Source organism: Aotus nancymaae, unplaced genomic scaffold (assembly GCF_030222135.1).
Source record: "Aotus nancymaae isolate 86718 unplaced genomic scaffold, 86718_ANA_hifiasm-v0.15.2.pri h1tg000077l, whole genome shotgun sequence".
Classification (NCBI taxonomy): domain Eukaryota; kingdom Metazoa; phylum Chordata; class Mammalia; order Primates; family Aotidae; genus Aotus; species Aotus nancymaae.
In genome coordinates this window covers 8,530,589-8,540,823 of record NW_026988492.1, presented here as the reverse complement: position 1 = coordinate 8,540,823, position 10,235 = coordinate 8,530,589, and the positions used below count along the sequence as shown (strand labels likewise).

Genomic DNA, 10,235 nt, shown 5'->3' with positions numbered 1-10,235 from the left:
TTGGTCTTCATTATGTTGCACTACCTTTGGCATCAGAGAGAACCGGGTTTGAATCCCAGTTCCATCCCTCATTAGGACGTGATGGTGAACGTGGTTTTAACTCCCCTGAACCTCACTTTGCTCCTCTACAAAAAATGGGATTATTATGAGTCTTCCATAATATTAGGGTATAAAAATTGGTGTGGACATAATGACTGTAAAGGATAGGTTTAAGGCTTCAATAAGGTAAGTGTGTAAAAATGTGGACACAATGCCTATAATTTTTTAAGTATTCATTATGTTCAGAAGGAGGATTATATTTCTTTCATTTAATTTTTAGAGCAACTTTATAAAAACTGGTGTTACTTATATTTTTGAGATAATCAAACCAAGGATCTGAAAGATTAAATGAGTCACTACAGTTACAGTGCAGTTCACAATACATTTACTGGGTCATTGAAAGTAGCAATGGTGATCACATTTAAAATCTTGTATTAAGAGAATGCTTTTCTCTTACATAAGCCTCCTTGTTTGTTGAAGCCATCAATTCTAAGTTGCTGTATAAAGTGATCATTAGGAAACTGTGATATATTTAGTGTATAAGTTCAGAAAACGTCCTCTATTGCTCTTGTTAATTTGATTGAATATATAGGTTAATTTCAAAAATATAAACAGAATATGTTTGGATTGAATGTATGTGTGTGTGTGTGTGTGTGTGTGTGTGTGTGTGTGTGTATGAAATATAATTTGACATTACACAGTAGACTAAGCTCATGACAATTTTTTTCCTGAAACCACCTTCAGAAATCTGTCACTTTTGTAGTTTGTAAAAAACTCAGAGGTTATAGGGTAAAGGAGTTTCTATGAATTCCAGCTAGTGCAAGAGCCAGATTTGGCTTCAGTAATTTTAGCATAATTCATTGTAAGGTGATAATCCCTAGGAACTTCAAGACAGTGAGAAACCTGAAAGCTCTTAGCAGCCATGAATGAATGAAAGGAATGAATGAAAGGTGGGATGCAGTGGCTGGCAGGGTGGGGCCTTGTGAGCCACGTGCCTGGTCTCTCAAGTTCCAAGTAGGCAGGGACACATGGAGGGGACCCTGGGCCTGATTGTGTCCTCTTAACCGGGATGTGGCCTGGTTGGCAGGGCAACCCGCCCTCACCTGGTGGCCTTCAGAGTGTGCCTTCATCGGTTGCCTTTGTTTAGTGCCCTCAGTTGGTGCCCTCAGTCGGTGCTCTTTAGTTGTTGGCCTTCAGTTGGTTTGTCAGTGGTGGAAGGAGAAGGAGCTCTATCTGTGCTCTCTCCTCCTAAAGTCACAGTTCTCAGGCTTGTTGCACCTAGGCCCACTCTAAATAAACCAGGCAGGTTTGCGACTTTTACAGACAAGTCAACTCAAGGTAGGTGGGTGAGGTAAGCTGCGAGCTGCTAGTGGGATGCAGCCCTATGGCCAGGGTTGCCCGTGACAGTGGGACATTGCTCGGAAGAGGCGGCACGTTCTGAGCTCTGCAGACATAGAAGCAAGTGAAGGCCCAAGCTGCCTGAGAAGAGCAGAGTTGCCACAAGGGGACCATGCTGAAGTATCTCATGTGCACCAAAGGCAGCACCAGGCAGGGCTGAAGCAGGGGTTCTGTGAAGCCAGCGTGGGACTCTGACATCTATGCATGAGCGGCCAGAAAAGACAAATGCCAGCAGAGAGAAGCAGAGGCACCCAGAACATGCTGTCCCACAATGCCAGCCCCAGGCAGGGCCAGCTTAGAGTGTGGTGAGCAGAACCATCCTGATGCTGCATTATCCATGAGGTGGAGGTGGCAGCAGCACCTGACCCCACTGTTTTGGAGCCTGCCCAGTTTGCTTTGGGAGCTGGTCAGGGTCCTGACTTGCAGCACATTGGCGACCAGAAGACCACCAAAGGTAGGGAGACAACGAATACTGCTTGGCTCATCTATGTGTTACGTAATGCTCATCCTAAAAGATTGAATACAGCAGGAGCTCCTCTGGCCACTGCTGACTCAAGGTTCCCCCAAAGACATCCACAGCCTGGGGCTCTCCCTCCTGCCTCTAGTTAGCTTTCCTAGCCCCAGGCCCCAAACAGGAGGACTGGCTCTGCCTCGAGTCCCCACCCATTCATCTTTCTTCCTATCCCAATGCTCAGTTCTGTTTCCTCTTCTTCTTGCCCCAGGCTGCCTGAATACTAAGTTGTCAAAATACAAAATGTAAGCTATAGATTTCATTGTCGTAGAGAAAATGTCTGACAGCTTTTCTAGTTAAACTTAAGTTCCACGGTGAGACTCAAAATTTTATATCTTGAATTCTACACCAGACCTTTTTATTATAAAGCAATGTTAGAGGCACTCTTCTTGATTCCAATCATATAAAATGATTTTTTGTAGAGACAGGCTCTCACTCTGTTGCCCAGGCTAGTCTGGAACTCCTGGCCTCAAGTGATCCATCCACCTTGGCCTCCCACATTGCTAGGGTGACAGGCAGGAGTCACCACATCTGGCCCTTGGAGGTGCTTTTGCTTTGTGTGTATCGGCTGGTCTTCCTGCACAGCTGTCAGGAAGATGCTCCTGCAGCATAGTTGTAAATCTTTCTGTACGAATTCAGTGGATCCTGTGATTTTTTTTATGTGGAATAGCAATATATTATTTTAGAAAAGCTGGACAATTCAGTTAGTAACCTAGGGCCTAGAAAATTTTATTTCATGATTAACCCATTTCTTGGCCTAGAAAATGTCTTTTCTTAAAGCACCTGTTTATAAGGAGGTAAATATGTGGTCTAAATATGCAGCTTAGTAATCATCCTCATGAAGAATGGGACCACTGCAAGGCAACCTGGGAGGGAGGGAGTTTAGGATTGTTCTGAGGCCATAAAAACCAATGAAATTCAGACATAAAAGGGTAGAGAAAGGGAATCCACATGTTTTGATTCCCTCCATATGCTGGGTACAACTCAGTCTTTGTTATGTTGCACAACCTTTGGTGTCAGAGAGAATGGAGTTTGCATCCCATTTCCGTCACTCATTATGATATGGTGGGGAATGTTTTTAACTTCACTGAGCCTCAGTTTGCTCATCAACATAAGATGGGAGTGTTATGTGACTTCCATAAGGTACGTGTGTAAAAATCTGGCCATGATGACTGTAATTTAAAAGATGTAGTTGTTACATGGCTTCCATAATGTAAGTGTGTAAAAATCTGGGCATAATGCCTGTAACTTAAAAGATGAGGTTATTATGTGGCCTCCATAAGGTAAATGTGTAAAAATCTGGGCTTATTGTCTGTAATTAAGTACATGGGCTTGTTATGTGGCTTCCATAAGATAAGTGTGTAAAAATCTGTCCACAATGACTGTAATTTCAAATATGAAGTTGCTACATGGTTTCCATAAAGTAAGTGTGTAGAAATCTGGGCATAATGCATGTAATTTTAAAGAATGAAGTTGTTATGTGGCTTCCATAAGGTACATGTGTACAAATCTGGCCACGATGACTGTAATTTAAAAGGTGAAGTTGTTATGTGGCTTTCACAAGTTAAGTGTGTAAATATCTGGCCATAATGACTGTAATTTAAAAGATGAGTTTATTATGTGGGCTCCATAAGGTAAGTGTGTAGAAATCTGGGCATATTGTCTGTGATTTAATACAATGGATTATGTGGCTTCCTTAAGGTAAGTGTGTAAAATTCTGATCATAATGACTGTAATTTAAAAGAGGAGGTTATTATGTGTCCTCCAAAAGGTAAGTGTGTAAAAATCTGGGCCTGTTGTCTGTAATTTAATACATGGGGTTATGTGGCTTCCTTAATGTAAGTGTGTAAAAATCTGGCCATAATGACTGTAATTTAAAATATGAAGTTATTATGTGACTTCCATAAGGTAAGTGTGTAAAAATCTGGACACGATGCCTATAAATGTGTAAGTGTTCAATATATAGAGAAGGAGGATTCTTTTTCTGTCATCTAATTTTTAGAGCAAGCTTATAAAATTGGTGTTATATTTTGTAGATAATCGAACCAAGAGTCGGAGAGATTAAATAAGTCACCATAGTCACAAAGCAGTTCACAATACATACTGGGTAATTGTTATTTATTAGCAGCTTGAAGATCACATTTAAAATCTGTATTAACGGGGTGCTTTTCTCTCCCATAAGATTCTTTCTTTGTTGAAACCATAAATTTTAAGTTGCTCTATGAAAGTGAGTATTATTAGATAACTGTGATGAACTTAGAGAAAATTTCCTAAAATTGCTACACTATTAGTCTTGTTAATTAGGTTGAATATGTGTGTTATTTTCAAAAAAGGTAAGTTGAATATATATGTATTGAATATATAAAAAACTTGACATTGTAGGGTAGCCTTAAGTCATGGCAGTGTGTTTTTCTGAAAGCACATGCAGAAATCTGTCATTTTTCTAGTTTCCATAAAGCTCAGAGGTAATTGGGGAAAGGAGGCTCTATGAATCCCAGCTAGTGCATGAGGCGGATTTGAGTTCAGTAATTTTAGCATCTTTCATTGTAAGTAGATGATCCCTAGGAACGTCAGCACAGTGAGACATCTGAAAGCTCCCAGCAGCCAGCAATGAGTGAAAAGTGGGGCGGGACCGCTGGCAGGGCAGGGCCTAGTGAGCCTTGTGCCTACTCCCTCAAGTTGTGAGTCTGGGTGAAGTATGGAGGTGCCCTGGGCCTGACTGTTTCCTCTTAACCAGGATGCGGTCTGGTTGGCAGGTCAACTGGTCTTCACCTGGTGGCCTTCAGTGGCTGCCCTCATTGGTTGCCTTTGTTTTGTGCCCTCAGTTGGTACCCTCAGTTGTGTGGTCTTCAGCTGGGGTCTTCAGTGGGGGATCTTCAGTTCGTGGTTGGTGGCAGATGATGAGGAGCTGTGTCTGTGCTCTCTCCTCCCGCAGTCATAGCTGTCAGGTTTGGTGCATCCAGGCCCATTCTAAATCAACCAGGCAGGTTCTGACTGCTGCAGAGAAGTCAGCTCAGGGTGGGCAGGTGAGGCATGGTGCAGGCTGCAAGTAGGTTACAGACCCATAGTCCAGGGCTGTCCATGCCAGCCGTGCCTTGCCAGGAAGAGTCGGTAGGTGTGGAGCTCTGCAGATATATGGGCAGGCAGAGGCCCAAGTGGCCAAGAAAATCAGAGTTGCCACATGGGGACCACACTGACCTGTCACATGTGCAACAAAGGCAACCCCAGGCAGAGCCAGCGCAGGGATTCTGTGGAGCCATCTGGGCTCGGACATCTATGAGTGGACAGCCAGCAAAGGCACAGAACCCAGCAGAAAGGAGCAGAAGTGCCTGGAACACGCTGTACCCAATGCCAGGTCCACGCGGGGCCAGCTCAGGGTGACGTGAAGGGAGCAGTCCTGCAACTCTGAGATCTACGAGGTGGAGGTGACAGGAGCGCCAGACCCCACTGCTTTGGAGCCTGCCCAGTCAGATTTGGGAGCCAGCGAGGGTCATGACTTGCAGCACATTGGCGACCAGAAGACAACCAAAGGTAGGGAGGCTATGGATACCCCTCGGCCTCAGGACCTCCTCTTGCCCTACTGATGTAAAGTTCCCCCCAGAGGCATCCACAGCCTGGGGCTCCTCCCTCTGCCCTTGTTAACTTTCCTAGGCCCAGGTCCCAAGCAGGAGGACTGGCTCTGCCTCGAGTCCCTACCCCTTCTCTTTCCCTGCTGTGTCCAGACGGTTTCTTTCCTCCTTCCTACCCCAATGCCCAATTCTGGGCCCTCTTCCTCTTCCCACAGGCTGGCTGAAAGCTAAGTTTCAGAATACAAAATGTATGCCACAGATTTCATTGCTGTAGAGGAAATGTCTGACTGCTTCTCTATTTAAACTTTGTTTGTTTTCTTCATTTCTTTTAATATTAGAATAATTAAGCCTCATGATAGATGTACCTTTGTAACTTGAAAATACTGTACTCGATTTTCAGACTTTTCAAAACGAATTTTTAATGTTTCTTTTGATACACTTTTGGCAAACAGGTAGCATTCAGTTACTTGACTAACTTCTTTAGTGTTGATTTGTGAGGTTTTAGTGCATCTCACCCAAGCAGTACACACGGAATCCAATTTGTAGTCTCTGATCTTTATCCCCCTTCCCATAGTTTCCCCCTGAGTTTCCAAAGGCCATTGTAACATTCTTTTTTTTTTTTTTTTTTTTCTGAGACTGAGTCTCACTCTGTCACCCAGGCTGGGTGCTGTGTCATGATCTCAGCTCCCTACAACCCTTGCTTTTCACGTTCATGCAGTTCTCCTGCTTCAGCCTCCCGAGCAGCTGGGATGATAGTTGTAGGTCTTACATTTTTTGTATTTTTAGCAGTGATAGGGTTTCACCGAATTGGCCACTCTGTTCTCAAACTCCTGACCTCAAGTGATGCACCCACCTCAGCCTGCCCTAGGGCTGAGAATACGGGAATGAACCACCAGAGCCCAGCCAAACTTTCCCTTTTTTTTTTCTTTATTTTCTAATCTCCTGAACTCATTCTTTGAGTTGTCATGTAGATTAACGGGTTTCTCAAATTACTAGAAAACTAGTTTAAGAAATAAACAGGCAGAACAGTGCTGCTGAGCATGACTAAAGCATCTCTGTGTTCACTGGGAGAGGAGCTGAAGACCTTCTGGCATGGGCTGGGCAGCAGTTCAGTTGCAGGAGAAACAGCCCGAGTGTGGAGAGGTGGCCGTCCTCTACAGGATGCTTTGCAAAGAACCCAAGAAATCAACGTAGAGCTTCTTCTATCTGATTCTCTCACAGCTGTAAACCTTCCACGAGTTAAGCTTTGTGTCAAAATGACAAATTAAAAGGCAAGAAAATAAAATTGCAATACCAGGACTTTGGGGGGTGGGGAACACATCTGAAAACAGATTATTTCAGGAAACCCCACATTTTGCCCAAATCTCTGTCTATTGTGTCTCTGTCCAATGTACTCTTTACTGAGGACAATGTTCAAAAGTTGTTCCTGTACTCAGTGTGGCATGAAACTAGAAAACTACCTGTCAGGGAAAACAACAATGTAATTATTTTGAAGGTAAATAGGTTTTCAAGGCTTATTCTTCAATTATGAAAAGGTTTTCTAAACTAAAACATACTATTCCTCTCCACGAACACAGTTAATCCAGACCCTCATTGCTAGGGTGTATAAAATACCCTACTCACCTTCCTGAACCTTTGCTGAATCTCATATAAAGTTCTGTCACAGAACCTCAGGTTTTTCATGAGGCCTTGTGTACCATGCCATGCCTGTGACTTGCTTTCTTTGCTTTGTTTTCATTATTACTTTTATTTTAAAGACGTAGCCAGCAAGTATCTTTCTTTGCTTTAGAGATGTAAACTGCTTTGCATTTTCAGATTAACTTTCCAGGATGTTGAAAATGCTTTTCTCACTCTTCTTTTCTCGATTCCTCCCTCTCAGGACCTATAAAAGGCACCCCCCAGCCCAATGGACAGATGCCCCAGGCTGCACATTCTGTCAGTGCTGTTCTCCAAGAGGCCCAGACTCATGCTGAAACATGGACGGTGAGGCAAGAAAGCAGGTGACACACATTCCACCCAGCTTCCCCCAAAAGCGCATGTCCTAAACCATTCTCATTGTCCCAATAACTGTTATTTTAAAAAGAGAAAATGTGCTGGGTGTGGCGGCTCACACCTGTAATCCCAGCACTTAGGGAGGCCGAAGCAGGAGAATTCCTTGAGCTCCAGAGTTCCAGACCAGCCTGGGGGACGTAGTGAGAGCTCATATCTACTAGAAATAGAAAAATTAGCCAGGCGTGGTGGGGTGCACCTGTGCTCCTAGGTACTCGAAAGCCTGAGGTGTTTGAATTGCTTGTGCCCATGATTTCAAGGCTGCAGTGAACTTGATCATGCCACTGCACTCCAGCCTGGTGATAGATAATGGCCCTGTCTTAAAAAGAGAAAAAACAAAAACAAAAAAAGGGTTACACTAAAAATGTGCATTTTCTATGTTCCCCATTAATGTACTACATTCATGCCCAGGGTGATGGAGGGAAATATACCTTTTAAAGTAATAGGTAAATTGGAATGGTATCCTCCATAACATTTTTCAACCCAATAGATTAATGAGGATTCATTTAAATCCATCTTAAAATCATACCTAATAATGATGATTTAGTTACTGATCTAGTTCATAATCTCTCAGCTGACTGTAAATTCTGTTGAAGATTTCTCATGTCTGATTCAGGACAACCTTAAATAACTGTGACAATAGCATGTCACCGAGCTAGGACAGGCGGGTGCTTAACTTTAGCAATCTTTCACTTCTTTCACCCTTTCATTTTTTCCCTCAGTCAGTGGTCAAAACAATTATATCTTGGTATTTATTGAACCTTTTATTGAAAACCACTGCAGGCCTTTAAAAGTTGTATTTCTTTAATGTTCACATTATCTTCTCAAGGCTGACAATCTCTTCATGCAATGCACTTTCAGCTATTATTATTTTCATTATTTCTATACTGCCAATTGAAGGAAAGCATATAAAAATGCTGAAAGAAATAAAAGAATCCCAGAACAGAAATCACTTAACTATATGTGAACACCAACACCCAAGCCGCCTGTTTAGAAATTTTTTTTTAAAGTACATCACCAGTTAATTTTCTTATCCCACTAAGTAAATAAACTAAATCAAATAAAAACCAAATCAGAAGGCACTTTATTAGAAAAAAAACTTCCAAATGTAATCTTCAGAAGTAAGAAACTATTAGGCAGAGGAAGAAATAAACTGGAACCCTGATGAAATGTAAATTGGAATGATAATTATCAAAACAGAGGGATTGGATCCAGCTGCCTGGGGATGTTTCATTATATAAATATCAATTATGATCTCTTCCAGTATTGGCAGGGCAAGGGCTATGCCTCTATTAGACTTTAGCCAGATTTGGTGTTCTGGTTTCTACCAATAGCACACACTGCTGATTTTTCTTTTCAGAACTCACATACGTATCTGATTTGATCTCATCACAACCTGGGACACAGGTTATAAATAGAGACTACAGAGCTCGTTTTATACCCGGTGAACCAGGCAACTTCCATGCAGTTGAGAAAAGGTAAGCTGTCTGGGTCCAGTGGCTCACACCTGTTATTCTAGCACTTTGGGAGGCCGAGGTGGGCAGATCACTTGAGCCCAGAAGTTGGAGAGCAGCCGGGGCAACATGCCAAAAAACCATCTCTACAAAAAATACAAAAATTAGCTGGGCAATGTGGCACATGCTTGTCATCCCAGCTACTCGGGAGGCTGAGGCATGAGGATGGCTGAGCCCTAGAGGTAGAGGTTGCAGTGAGTCCAGCTGAGATGCCACTGCACTCCAGCCTGGGTGACACAGTAAGATCCTGTCTCAAAAAAAAAAAAAAAAGGCCAGTTGCAGTGGCTCAGGCCTATAATCCCAGCACTTTCAGTGGCCAAGGTGGGCAGATGACCTGAGGCCAGAAGTTCAAGACCAGCCTGGTCAACATGGCGAAACCCCGTATCTACTAAAACTAGCAAAATTAGCCAGGCATGGTGGCACATACCTGTCTTCCCAGCTACTTGGGAGCCTGAGGCAGAAGAATCACTTGAACCTGGGAGGCGCAGGTTGCAGTGAGCCTAGATGGCACCACTGGACACCAGCCTGGGTGATACAGCAAGATTACCTCTCAAATAATAGTTAATAATAATAATGCCATTTAGAGTCATTGCCCTATTCCAGAGCAAAGATGAGCTCATGAACAACCAGGAGTCTCAGTGACTGAGGGACAGAGGCTCCCCAGGCGGCAGACAGAGACCTCACATATCTATGGCATGTCCTGTCCACTGGGACTGTTTCGTCAAGAATAAAGAATGCTAATCCGGAGGCTGAGGCAGGAGGATCGCTTGAGCTCGGGAGGTCGAGGCTAAAGTGAGCCCAGATCAAGCCACTGCACTCAGCCTGGGCAACAGAGTGAGACCCTGTCTCTACTAATTAATAACAATAAGTTGAAAATTTCAAAAATTTCAAATAATGAATGCTGCCATCATTCCATTTCAGGATAAGAAGGCAGCATTGAGAACCACCAGGAGCCGGGAGCGCCCCAGGCCCCGCAGGCCCCCAAGTTCAGCCTGATCCCACTCCCTTCTGGTGTCGGACACCAGCAGCATTCCCGCCAAGTCCCCCAAGGTTGCTTCCCTGCCCCACCTGATGCCTTCCTGCTGCTGCAGCCACCACCACCGCTAGGTCGTCCCCTCCCCGTGGTAGCCAAGAGGCCTCCTATGCCCCGCAAGA

The 10,235-nt window shown here is 43.7% G+C and overlaps 1 long non-coding RNA gene across 2 annotated transcripts; it reads left to right on the top strand.

The window, feature by feature from the left end:
* Nucleotides 1-2,478: 2,478 nt before the first annotated feature.
* Nucleotides 2,479-10,235, top strand: LOC135271394 (uncharacterized). 2 transcript variants are annotated; one of them, XR_010339514.1, is made up of 4 exons: nt 2,479-5,479; nt 7,397-7,500; nt 8,927-9,044; nt 10,002-10,235. It is a non-coding gene; the product is annotated as an uncharacterized LOC135271394 (long non-coding RNA). The 2 variants fall into 2 exon arrangements; XR_010339513.1 differs by lacking the exon at nt 2,479-5,479 and adding an exon at nt 5,923-6,788.